The sequence below is a fragment of the Ceratotherium simum genome, chromosome 12 (assembly GCF_057802395.1).
Source record: "Ceratotherium simum simum isolate JZ-2026a chromosome 12, ASM5780239v1, whole genome shotgun sequence".
Classification (NCBI taxonomy): Eukaryota; Metazoa; Chordata; class Mammalia; order Perissodactyla; family Rhinocerotidae; genus Ceratotherium; species Ceratotherium simum.
This window is the reverse complement of record NC_141911.1, coordinates 11,546,484-11,560,244: the sequence shown is the minus strand read 5'-3', so window position 1 is coordinate 11,560,244 and position 13,761 is coordinate 11,546,484.

The following is a 13,761-nucleotide window of genomic DNA, read 5'->3' as shown; positions in this document are numbered from 1 at the left end:
AGCCCTCCAGAGCCCTCGCCTCACTCTACTGCCCCGGACAGAAGCCCACTCGAATTCCTGCCAAGCCTTTCCACCAGCATCTGGGGTCAGGAATCCTTGTGGGATGTAAGGAACTCAGAGAGACCCGGGAGGAGAGAACTGAGTGCTCTCAGTGTCAGTGGGTAGATTGCCCAGCACTGTTCCCACACCAGCCCCATCCGAAGGGAACACCGCCATCGACCCACAGCATGTGAGCATCAGGGCTTGGCCAGCCACGGGGGAAGGAGCTTGTCCAAGACCATGTGTCACCTCCCCTGGGTGGGGTGGAGGCAGTGTGGTTGTAGTATCTCTGGGTCTCAGCCATTGTTCCATAAGGCTGATCACAGTTGCAATGAAACTCAAGGGACAAATCATAGAATCCTTGAGCCAGAGAGGGGTATTTCCTCCAGCCCCCTGTCTCCACCCATTGTATTTTTAAAGATTTTTCCAAATACAATTAGGTTGAACCGTATGAAATTGCTAATATTCAATTATTTTTGACCAACAAAAATGGCGGTTTCATATGGTCCAACCTAACACTTGAGAGGGTCACAATGACCCAGTAGAATTTGCTGGAGAGCCCCTGGGTGGAACTCTGAGATCATACTTGACTCTAAGTCCTCTCTCACTCAGCTGACTGTTCCTGGCACAGTGTTCTCCAGGGCCATTTGTGTTGTGAGAAGCTGGGTGCCAGTCCTGCCAACCTCACCAACTACGGAATAGTTTAAAGGGTACTGGACTGGAAATCTAAAGCCACGGGACTTTGGGCAATTCATCCACCTTTCTTGAGCCTCAGTTTCTTCATCTGCGTCTTCTCACAGGGTTTTTATACCATTCAACAAAATGGTCCATGGGAAGTACCTAGCTCCAGGCCAGGCACTCAATTGGTGCTCATTAAGTGTGTGTTGGGTGAATCTGAGTCACCAAGAACAGTGTTTGGTTCAGAAAGGGTCTCCATAAAGATGCATGCCACAGAATGGACTCATGGGCATCAACCACCCCCACCCCAGCTCTAGTGCTGGGGTACACCCTGCAGGAGCTGAAGTCATTGCTGGCTACCATTTGTGTCCGCTTTGGCCTGTCTCTATCCATCTCCTTTGCCTGCTCCACCTCTTCTACCCGCCCTCCTGGGTGTGGTTTGCTAGAGGCCTCACAAATATGTTTGAGCCTGCTGGTGGGGGCTCCGGGTTATGGAGATTGCTGCCCTGAGCTCTAGTTGTATCCCTTTAAGACACACCCTCACAATCCACGCACCTCTCCCTGTAGACCGCCTTTTATAACATCCCCACACCACAGCACACACCCCATCCTTCCATGACATACCCACCCCATGGTACAAGCACCCCCACAACACACCCATCCCTCCATGACACCCCACTCCCCCATAGCCCACTCATCCCCATGACACACCCACTGCTCTTTGATTTTTTTTTTCTGGACCCCTGGGGAGGAGTCCCCAGCACTTTCAACTACCCTGGGAAAGGATCCAGGCAGAATGGAGCAGAGTCACCACAGGCCTCTGGGAGAACTAAGAAGTTGGTGACATTTCCCCAAATCAGCTCCTCTAAGTCTTGATCATCATCCCCAAGAGCTGCAGGATGTTGGACGAGGCTTTCAAGTGCCGGCCCTGCTCTCGGTATTCTCAATTACCCGAGGAGATGGAACTACTACAGTTTTCATGAGAGTAAACTGAGGCACAGGGAAATTACGTAATTTCCCAGAAACCACACAGAGGTCGGGCCCAGGCAAAAGAGATCAGGGGAACTCTGAGCCCCTCCAGCTCTGACAGTCTAAGGGTCCTTCCTATGCTGAGGCCCGAAAGAGCTTCCTCCACTCACAAATGGCATGAGGACCTGGGAGGGAGCTGTGGCTTCATAACCAAGAAGGGATGGAGCTAGAACAGGTGCCGAGTCTCTGAAGCTCCAGGTGGCTTCTCCAGAGACCACGGATTCCTGCTGCCTAAACTCAGGAAGGGATTTTGTCCAGAACTTTCCAAAGCTCCCCCAATCCCAGGCTCCCTCACACTTCTCTGAGGTGCCGTACAACAGGATCCTCCTCCCGTTCAGCCATGCCAACCCTTGTGAGTGGGGTAGAGGTGAGCCTGACTCACAGAAGCTCTGTGTTGGAACGTTGGAGGTTTCAAAAGTAAGGCTGTCCTGATACCTCCAGGGATATAATGTTACTCGAGGTTGGTGGATGGAATTACCAGCGAATTGCTTTCAAAGAGTAGAAGATTCATGGTGGGCACATTCTGTAGGTTTCTGGAGGTTCTTGGAAGCCTTGGCAAGTCGTCTGCCCCACCAGGGTCAAGTATTTCCTCTGCAGTCTTACTTACACTGGTTTTGCAAATCCTAGTTCCTCAAGAAGGGTGCCAAGGAGACTTCACCCGGGCTAGTCAGGATTATAGATAGAGTTGGAAGAAACCTAAAAGATCCTCTAACCTTTCCTCTTAATTTTACAAATGAGGAACCTGAGGCTCAGAGATTGACACAAATGGTGATGATGATGATGATGATGATGATGATACCCCAGTTCCTGACATCCACTTGCTTGACATCCAAGGACACGACTTATGTCGACACCTCCTTTACTCCCACAGGTATTTTTGCTATACCAATTTTACAGATGAGAAAAGTGAGGCTGGCAAGTGGCACAGCTGAGGTTGAGAGAGGCCTGCTGTACCATGAAGCCCTGCCAGGTCTTTGATCCCATGAAGTACACTTTCCACCCCACCCATTCCCTCAAAAAGCCAGGAGACACAAATTCTCAATTAGCAGGGCTCAAGTTTAATGACATTTATGTGAGCCACCCCCAGTGGAGAAGGTCCCTCACCCAGTGCCAAGGATAAGGCAGCAGAATGAGTCACTGCTGGGGTGAGGGGCACCTCGGAGACCTAGGGATGGAGCTGATGAGGTCCTCTGGGACCTCCTGCTTTCCATGGGCCGAAGTCCATGCAGTGGGCCAGGTCCAAATCCTAGTTCTACCCCATATTTGCTAGTGACCTTGGTCACTTAATATCTCTGAGTGCTTCCTTATCAGTGAAGTGGGCACTCCAGTACGTACCTGTTAGGATGGTATAAAGATTAAGAAGAAAAAAAGCAGGCCCACTACCTAGCACAGTGGCTGGCCCATAGTAGGCATGCAATGAATGCTTGGTGCCATCACTGTTATGACAGAAAGAGAGGGCCGTCTGAAGAATGTCACAGGATGTCACAGTAGTGGAGGGAGGAGATGCTGGTGGTCGGAAGTTATCCCCCCACCCCCACTCCATTAGCATGCTGGCCTGGGCTGAGGGGAGGGGGCTAGGTCACCGTTGACCAGCGTCAGCACCCACGGCTTGTGATGTGCGGTCCCCCCACCTCCCACCGGCCTCCCTCGGTGCAGGGATGATAAGACTGGTGATGGCACATTAAAGGCGTGGTGCAGGGCTGGGAGGCTGCTGATAACCTGGTGAGGGGTGCTATCGGAGAGGAAATGGGCTGGAACGGGGGGTGGTGAATGAGGCCCGCGTCAGGAGGGCGCTTAGAGCCCCAGGGCGGGACCCAACCCCGGGGGTCACGTCATCCATTCTCTGCCACCAGGCACAATTGCACCAAGCAATCCATCACTGACCCCTGCCTGGCTTGTTTTCCCTCCAAATGCATTAATGCATTCTCATTCTAAAAGATCCGAGCCATGTGGAGGGACAGCAAAAAAGGTGAGCGCCCTCCCTTATCCGCTTTTGCCCATTAGCCGCCTGCCCCCACCCCCAGAGGTCATGCAGGCTCTCTTTGGTGGGTATCATTCTGGTCCCTTTGCTGCACACTTACGTACATTTGAGTGTGTGTGTGTACATGTGTGTGTGTGTGTGTAGATTCATGCCATATGTGTTTCCCTGCACCTTCTCCCTGCTTGACATGTTTCCATGTCAGTACCTGTGGAAGTGCCTCATCCACTTTGAGGACAGAATAGTAGTCCATAAGACAAATGTGCCGCAATTTGCTTATATCTTCCCCATCGTTGTACCTTTAAGTTGTTTTCAATGTTTGCTGTTTGCTATGACAAACATGTTGCCGTGAAAGGTATTGTGCATATATCTTTGAGAACACGGGCATGTTTTAGTATAGGATAATTTTCTAGAAGTGCAATTGCTCCATCACTGATTATATGCATCCCAGATTTTGAGTGGTACTGCCAAAAATACTCCCCCAAAAAGGCTTTATCAAATTACACCACATCAACACTTGATGAGGGTAACCATTTTCCCACATCGTCACCAATATTTTCGAGTATTAGCAGTATTGCCATTTTGCCATTCTGATGACAAAAAATACCGTGATGCTATTTGATGTGCATTTTCCCATTGACTGCTGTGGGTGGGCGCCTTTCCCCATGTTTATTAGCTGTTCGAGTTCTGTTTCTGTGCAGTGCCCACATCTGATCATTTCTCTATTTGACTTCAGGGCATTTAGGGACAGGAAGGACTCCTAAGCTTTCTTTGCAGGAGTCCTTTGCCGTACAGGTGCCGCAAATATTTTCTCCCCGTCTGACACTTCCTCTTAACTTGTTCACGTGTCCTTCATGAGGTTCTCCTCTGCGGGATGAGCAGCTATCCTATCCTATGCTTCTGGATGTTTAACTCACATTTCTCCCAGGAAATCTGGTAAAAATATTGCCGGTTACTCTTTCATTGAATGCCTGTCGTGTGCCAGGCTTTCTGCAGGGGACTGGAGAGGCATCGTCTCGTCCACTCCAGGCAAGGCCTCTAGTTAGTGGATGTACTTGGCGAGTGAGGAATCAGGCTGGAGGAGTTGGCTGACTTGCAGGCCACTTGGCCAAGCAGTTCTTGAGCCCCCAGAGCCTTGGCCACTGTGCTCTTTACTTCCCAGTCTCAGCCCCCTTTTCCCAGGTGGCTCAAACCATCCTTGCCTAAGCCCTAATTGAGCGTGCTGCTTTGGGTTAATATGTTACTATCTATGGGATGTGGGCAAAGAGCAAAATAGTGACTTGTCCCCATCCATTCATGTTTGTGACAAATATCCATTGAGCACTTTCTATGTTCCAGGCCCTGTGCCAGCAGCTGAGGAGATGGTGGGAAAAAGACACAGCCCAGCTCAACAGAGGGGACAGTCTGGCCAAACCACTCCTTGCTTTGCTTTATCATTTTCTCACTCACTTAATAAATATCTGTGGATCACCCGGGATTCAGGAGGCATTGCACATTTCTCTTAATTTCAGGTGTGGTGCAAGGGGGTGGGTGGGCCTACTGTTTAATGCTAGGGGCTAGAAATGAGTAAGATGATGTCGCCAGACATCCCATGGGAGCCCTCGAGGTAAGAAAGAAACAACACAATCAAGGAATAATGCTAACAACGAAAAGCTTGCATGATTCTGTGATTCAGCCTCCTCCCGGGTGCCCTGTTTTGGTTGGTTATGTGTGCAGGCATGCCCGCCCATGCACGCACATGTGCACACTTGTACACACACGCCCCAACCCTCTCATCCGGCCTCCAGGGTGGAGAAGACGTATTCTATTTGCTCTTTGGAGAGCAGAGGGCACACAGCCCAGCCCCTGTCTGTGCAAAGCCACATTCTGGTGGTTCATGGGAAAAGGCCATTCAGTCCAGAGCAATGAGCAGGAGGCTAATTTTAACCAAGTACCCCAGAGTGACCTTGGCACAGAAGGAAAGGCTCCAGCAGAGACACCCCCAGACGGTACCCTAGCCCTTCCAGAAGACATCAGGCAGAGATTAGGGGACCCCCTTGCCCTCCTGCCTTCCCTTCCTCCCAGGCAATGCTGTCAGCCCACAGGCAGCAGTGCCCTTCACCTCATCAGTCCTCAGTAATCTGACTTCAGACCCCTTGGGACTGGCTCCCATCAGCCCCTGTCAGCCTCTGCTGCCTGCGGAGACCTGGAGGCCCAGGGGCAAAGCTGCTAATTGGAAATGGAGTCAGCTAGGGTGGGGTGGACAGGCCGGGCTCCCACACTGACTCCCAGGGGCCCCCAGAAGGTGCTGTCTGTGTGCCCGGGACCTCGACGGGGAGAAGGGACTGTGCGTGCATTGACCTCCTACTGTACGCACAACCCTGTACCCGAAGCTTTATGTACATTAATTCAGTGCATCCCTGGCTTCCCTTTGAGGTAGGTATGCTCAAGTCCATTTTAAAGGTGATGAAGCGGAGGCTCAGAGAGGTTAAATAATTTGCCAGAGATTCCACAGCCAGTAAGAGGCAGAGCCAAGAGGTGAAGTGAACACGATCTGATTCCTCCAAAGCCTGTTCTTCCACAACACAATCTGCACCTGGCAAGGGAGAGGCCAGAGGGCCGTGGGCAAAATCCCCCAGGAGTTTTGGGGCAGCTCCAGCTCCGCCTCCAGCTTGCCATGTGGCCGGGAGCCTCAAAGCCTTAGCTCCCCGCTCTCCCAGGGAACTCTCCCGGAGGAGGCTCTGCACGGAGGCCCACCTGGGCTTACGTGCCCGCTGTGTGAGCTCGGCAGATGACCTCGCCTCTCAGAGCCTCGGTTTTCTCATCTACAAAATGGGACTAGTAATGGAATCGACTGAGGGTTGCCGTGAGGGCCAAATGAGGTTGAGCGTGTGCAGTGTAAGCACAGCACACGGCACGTAATCCTTGATTGTGAGTGATGGTGATGTGAGTGACCCTCCTACGCGCGAGGACGCATTTAAGGGCTCTCTGGGAGTAGGTTCTTGTCTTACTCATCGCTGTTTCCTTTCAGGGTCAAGTGAGGACCTGAGAAGTCACAAAGTCCCTACAGGTGCCAGTTAGACATCTTCCCTGTGCCCCCACCATTCTGCCCACAAATTGTAACTGTTCCCCATCATCTCCTGGTCATTCCCCGATGGCTATTTTTAGGTCTTCGGCTGATGTCAGGCGGAGTTGTTACTCTGTGATTCATCAACAGCGCTCCTGACCTCACCCCCGGGGACTCTGGCCACCTCACCCCTCTAGGGACTGCTGTTACTGCCTCACGTACGAGGATCCCTGACGCCTGGCCGCCCCCATCAGCGCCAGATGTTTCTCTTCCTTGCTTCTTTTCCACCAGGCATTCACAACCCTTCCTGTCATCTTCTCGGAACGGTTTGCTTAACCTTATTAAAAGGATTGCCCCACGAGGGCCACTCAGCAGGCCCTGTGTGGGTTGTGTCCACCCTGTTCCTCACTTCTCAGGAGCATTTTTAATCTCACTGCCATTTGCTGGGTCCCTGAAGTGCTGGGCGCAGAGCCAGGAGCCAAGCATTCTCGTCCCGGCCCTTCCCCTCTCTAGTGATGTGATGGTGAGTGACTCGCTCAGCGGGGCTGCCTGCCTCCTGTCCAGAACGAAGAGAAATGAAGTGGCCGCACATCTGAGAGGCTGCTGGGGGGACCACCTGAGGCAACACAAAGCGAGGGAAACCCCTTTGTAAACTGTCGAATGCTGTGCCCTTGTGTGGCCCCATTCTTATGAGTAACTGTTTTCAAGGCTCTACACTCTGTTCTGTTAAATAAATAGCTATTCTGGCGTAGTGAAGGAATGGGGTTTTCCATGGAACCAACTATCTGATTTGGAGAGTTCTCAAATATAAGGATTTCTATTTTCAGAAAAATCTGGAGTAAGCCAACATCTGCCTACCAGGAAGCCCAGGTGAGTTGGAGTGGACAGAGGAAGGACCTAGCCAAGTGCCTGAGGGCTGGGCCCTTGTGTGTAGACCCTGTGCAGCTATGAGTCCTTATCTAGGCCTCGGTTTCCCATTTGTGAGAGGGAGAGGGTGGAGAGAGCATTGGACTAGATGGCTGATTTTCAAAACAATTTTAAAACCACACTCTGTTAAAATAACACTTGTGAGGCAGCTGAACCTGTGAAATTGATGAGAGAGAGGCTGCTGGGTTTGAAGTGGGTGGGGCCTTCTCCCCTCCCCCCCATCCCACTGTGACTTCCTGCTCCTGAGACGCCACCGGAGATCCCCAAGACTCCGAGGAGCACAGTTTGAAACATCTGGATTGGATTCTCTCTGGAAGAGTGGTTAAGAACGGTGAGTCCTCACTCCACCATTTACCAGCTGTGTGGCCCCTGTCTCCCTCTCTGTGCCCCAGTCTCCTCATCTGTAAAATGAGGATCACGGGACTACCTCTCTGGGTGGTTGCTGGCACTTGATACTCACTAAATGTTGACTGATGGTGCAGGTCCTATTCAGCTCTCTAAGATTCTAAACATGGTATCAGGGTTGGCTCTTTAATCCAGAAGAAATTACAAGCTTAGCTTGGCTGTGGGGTGCTGACAGCCTACGTCAAAGGCCCAGGTGACTATTGCTTTCTCTGATCTGCCTATGGGTCATGGTGGCTGCTCCCTTCTGCCCTCTCTCTTTGTCACCTCTGTGGCTGAGTGCCCCAAACTGGACACCGTTCTTTCCTGTGATGACTGAGATGCTGTGTGTCAAGCAAATCTTTGTGAGCATTTTAAGACTGAGGTCCAAGCATGTGCCCACCAGGACACACACCCACCTGGGGATGTCTTTTGAGATCCTGGGCAAGTTCCAGGAGACACTGAGCAGTGCCGGGGCAGGCTTACTCGGGGGAAACTGAAAGGCTTTTCCCCCAGACTAGAGTTCTGCCCTCGCCCCAGGGACCTCCATCCAGCTGGGACCTCTCAGCCAGGCCCGTGAAGCCCCCCTCACCCCCAGTGCCCAGTGGGAAACGGAGGAACTTCAGAGGCATCCTTCTGAAGAGGCTTGTCATGAACACGTACAGAAAAAAACCCTGGAAACTTAGAATCACCTGAGGGTATTTCAAAGAGGGCTGAGGTCCTGTGGGGCCCAAAGTTGAAAAAATTGGGGTTATTACTATTAAAATTACACTATCCACCTCACACTCATCAGGATGGTTACTATCGAAAACACAGGAGATATCAGGTGTTGGTGAGGATGTGGAGGAATTGGAACCCTTGTGCACTGTTGGTGGGAACACAAAATAGTGCAGTTGCTATGGAAAACAGTATGGCGGTTCCTTAAAAAATTAAAAATATAACTACTATATGGTTCAGCAATGGGTCTTGAAGAGATATTTGTACATCCATGTTCACAGCAGCATTATTCACAATAGCCAAAAGATGGAAACAACCCAAATGTCCATTGACAGATGAATGGGTAAACAAAACGTGATATATACAATAAATAATGAAATATTATTCAGCCTTAAAAAGGAAGGAAATTCTGACACATGCTACAACATGGATGAACCTTGAAAGTGTTATGCTAAGTGAAATAAGCCAGTCACAAAAGGATAAACAGTATATGATTCCACTTATATGAGGTCCCTAGAGTAGTCAGATTCATAGAGACAGAAAGGAGAATGGTGGTTGCCCTGGAGGCAGAGGGCACTGGGGAATTGTCTAATGGGGACAGAGTTTCAGTTTGGGAAAATGAAAAAGTTCTGGAGATGGATGGTGGTGATGGTTGTACAACAACGTGAATGTGCTTGATGCTACTGAACAGTACGCTTAAAAAGTGCCTAAGATAGTAAATTTTATGTTACGTGTATTTTACCACAATTAAAAAAAAAAATAACAACATGAAGCCTGGGGAAATCTGAGTACTCCTTCTAAAGTACCTAAAGGATCATGTGGCAAAACCTTTTATAAAATAAATCACTAAGGACAGTTTTGCCTTTGTGTAAATCTGGATTTTTCTATGTGAGTTTGCTTAAAGCTAGTCAGTGGTATTCCAGCTTAGCTCTGATCGCCCTTATTTGTAGATGGGAAGTTTATTCACACCAAGTGTTCTTGTTTTTGAAACAAGAATACACTGACGCCTACCATGTGCCTAGCACTGGGCAGGTATAGTGGAAGATATAGGAGAAGAAATAATTGTTACGTTTAGGTGTTACTATCTGTTACGGGTTGAATTGTGTCTCCCCCAAATTCTTCTGTTTTTGACGAGGAAATTGAGGCTCAGAGGACTTGAGTTACTTACCCAAGGTCACACAGCTGGAAAGTGCTGGGGAAACCTGGGTCCTCGACTTCAAACCCCACGTGCTCTTTTCAAGGTTCTGCCCCGAGGGAGGGTGGGAGGAGTATGAAGGCAGATAAAGAAAACTCACAGCCACGAACAGAGAACAAACGCCAAGGGGACAACTAGAAGCCCAAGCAGGAGAGAGCATAGAGGACAGGGGAACCCCGGTTAAGGGCACTGGGGCTGTGGACCACCATCTTCGAAGGCCTTTCTTTGGGGGCTGTAATAACAGTAATAAGAGCTGACACTTCTGAGCATTCACCATGACAGGCACTGTGAGAAACGCCTCACATGTACTCTTTCATCTAAACCTTGAAATGAGCCTATAATATAGGTGTCATTAGTATGCCCATTTGACAGATGAAGAAACTGAGGCTCAGAGAAGTCACACTTCAGGGCAGAGGAAGTGCTTAAATTTGAACCCAGGTCTATCTGACTCCAAAGATCTTGCTGTTACTCATTTTACAATAACACTGCAAATGTGTCCTGTCTCTGGGGAGGGAGAGTGAAGGGACGGCACAATCTCCATCACAGGCAAGAAGGCGACTGGGGTCCAAGGCTGGGTGCAGCCTCACCAGAGCTCTGGGTGAGGGAGCAGCAATCATATGCTCCAGGCCTGGACCCCCTTCCCAGTATCCTCACACGTGCAGATTCGTTGGGAGAATACGGCCTCCACAGCCCTGAATAATCTCCCCTCCCAATCGGAAGACAAAGACCCAGAGCAGGAAATGCTGCTTTTGCCTGTTGGTACTCTCTCTCTCTCCCCCTGTCTCTGTTTCTCTCTGTCTCTGTATATCTGTCTGTCTCTCTCTCTTGCTGTATCTCTCTCTCTCCACACCCTCGCACACTTCACTTTCTGGCTGGGAATGGAAAGCTCTCGTCCCTTATAAACTTGTTTCCTAACAGAAAAGCACCAGGACACTGCGGCTCAGTTCCCGGCACCGCTAAAGCAAGTGCGCCTCCTAGTGGAGAAAAGCCTCACTGGTCCCTCAAGGTTCGTCTCCAGCCTCACCTTCCCCAGGAAACCTCCAGGGGGAACCCGAGGTGGAGGAGGGAATGCTCCTGCCTCGCCTGACAATGTTCCTCCGAGAATGCCCAGTCTTGTGGGTTTCTTTTTAGTTTCCCCAGTTGTGACTTGCGTATTAAAACTGAGAAGAGCTACAGGCGTGAGCTGGTCCTGCAATTCCAGGACCTGGGCATCAGACTACCCCCCCCCCCCAGGTGACTTGCAGCCATGCCTCCTGGGAAGGGTACTGCCGAACCCCACACAGCCTCGCCCAGCGGCTCCCAGTTCCGGCTGGGGACATTTAAAATGTACTGACGGCCAGGACGCCTGCAATCCTGGCACTGGTATTTTAAATGTGCCCTCCCCCTATGTCGTCCTCCCTCTTCCATCCCGCCATGATTCGAACGTGCATCCAGGATTGAGAGCCGTGGATTTAAGCTGGAAATCACTTAGGGTGCTTAGAAAAGATGAAGTTTCCAGACCTTGTCTTAGACCCGCTGGATCAGAATCTCAGAGGGAGAGGTCTAGAAACTTGTGTTTTAAAACAAGGAACTTAGGTGATTTTCATGAATAGTGAGGTTGTCAGAGCACTGGGTGACCCCTTCGTCTTTAGGGGAAGTCAGTGGGGTCCAGGGAGGTGATGAGCCAGCCCAGGCCTTGCAGATCATGGACAGCCAGGGCCCAAGTCCTGGAAACCACATCAGATCAGAGGGGCCGTGGGAGGTGGGAAGTGGTGCCCAGGCCCAGGGGTCAGGGTGTTAAGCTGGAAGGAGAGACCTATTCTTCACCCTACTGATGCGAACTCCCTCCCCAGCCCTACCTCCAGAGGCACCCTTAGGTCCTCTCAGGGCCCTTCTCTGTGGGCCCCATGGGCTCAGGTCTGTCTCTGCCCGGTGCGCCACTCTGGCAGGGGTTGCCAGCTTAGTGCTCACCCCTGATTCTGGGCCAGGCAGCTCCACTTCCCAGAGATTTCTTTCTTCCAGCACCTGGACTGACAGGAGACCTGAGGAGAATGGGGGGACTGGGTGGAGGCACTAAGGCCCTGGGGCTAGGGTTGGGGGAGGCCGAGCTACATTTTTTTCCCGAGAGACTCAGCGGTCACCTCCCCCAAAGAGCCCTGGTTCCTGGGGGAGGTCAGAGGCAATTCTCTGGAGCCTTCACTGTGCCGAGGACGGGGTTCCCTGCCCCAGGGGCCCTCCACCCCCTGCATGCTGGACCACGGGGTGAGGGGGAGATCTGTCCAAGCCCCAATCTGACCACATCACCCCCACCCCGCCCCAGGCTCCACCTGGGAACTGCCCAGCGAGTCTGCCAGACCTCCGCCTGCAGACACCCCCTGCTCCTGAGAGGGCTCTGCTCCCTCACACAGCACTTATGGCGAGAGGCTGGGGGCAAGGAGCCAGCTCAGATCCCGGGTCCAGTACCAGCCAGCTAAGAGCCTCTGGGCAAGCCTGGTGGTATGGAATCTTCGGGTTCTTTTTTTTTTTTTTTTTTTTGTGGAAAAGAGCGTAGGCGTAATAATAAAGGGAATGGCTCCCTCCCTCCCTCCCATGGCTGTCTGAGAGCCTGTAGTACTGAATGTACTCTGGAAATAGCAAGTGCTGTACAGACCTGTGTCCTTCTCTGCTGGTCACCTCTGTTCCCCTGCAGAGGCTGCCCCTCTGTGAGGTCTCCCAGCCCAGCACCTCGCCCCCTTTGCTGCCACAGTCCAGCAGCTCTGCTTGGGTCCACACCCCCATCCCGATACTTATGAGCAGCGTGACCTTGGGAACACCACACAAGCTCTCTGTGCCTTGGTTTCTTCCTCTGTGCATGGGGTGGTAATATTCTGACCTCCTGGGGTTGTCACAGGATCAGAGGAGTCAAAACATGGCAAGTTGGTGGCCAGAGGTTCAGAGAGAGAGAAGGAGGGATGACGAGGTGGAGCACAGGGGACTTTTAGGGCACTGAAGCTACTCTGTATGACACTGTAATGGTGGAGACATGTCATTACACATTTGTCCAAACCCATAGGATGTACAACACAAAGAGCGAATCCCACTGTAAACTATGGACTTCAGTTAACAGCAATGTGTCAATACTGGCTCATCAATTGTAACAAATGTCCACACTATTGCAAGATGTTAATAACAGGGGATATTGGGGGGCAGGGGTGAGGGGTAAATGGGGATTCTCTGTACCTTCTGCTTATTTTTCTGTAAACCAAACTGCTCAAAAATTTAAAATCTATTATAAACAAAACAAAAAACATGACAAATGGGGAGCCTCCGTGAACAGTGGGGAGCCTCGAATGTTCCTTGGTGTTACCATGCCATCGTCATCCGCTCATTATTCATGTGCCTGGTCCCCGGGACTCGGAGCCCAGGGCGCTTGTCCACCTCGCCTGTGCGCGCACCCAGCAAGCGCCGTTCCCGCGGTCAGTTCCGGCGCTTTGCTGAGCAGACGGTACCCGATCACCAGAGTCAGATCCGGGGAGGCCAAGGATTTCTGAGGTGAGGGCGCCACCTGCTGGTCCTGCTCGAGCCTCCCCTAAAGGGCAGCGACAGTGGGGTCTGCGCGGTTGTCCTGGGGTTGGGGGCTCAGTTTCCATCCGAAACCCAGTACCATCCGCGAGTCCCCAGAAGCGCCTCTCCGGCAGCCAGGTACGTCAGGTGTGCGATGTCCAGGCTTGTCACCAGTAACGACACGGAAAAGGTCAGAGCTCGTGACTTTATTACGGAAAAGTCCCAAAGTGCTGGAGCGCAGTCTGGGTC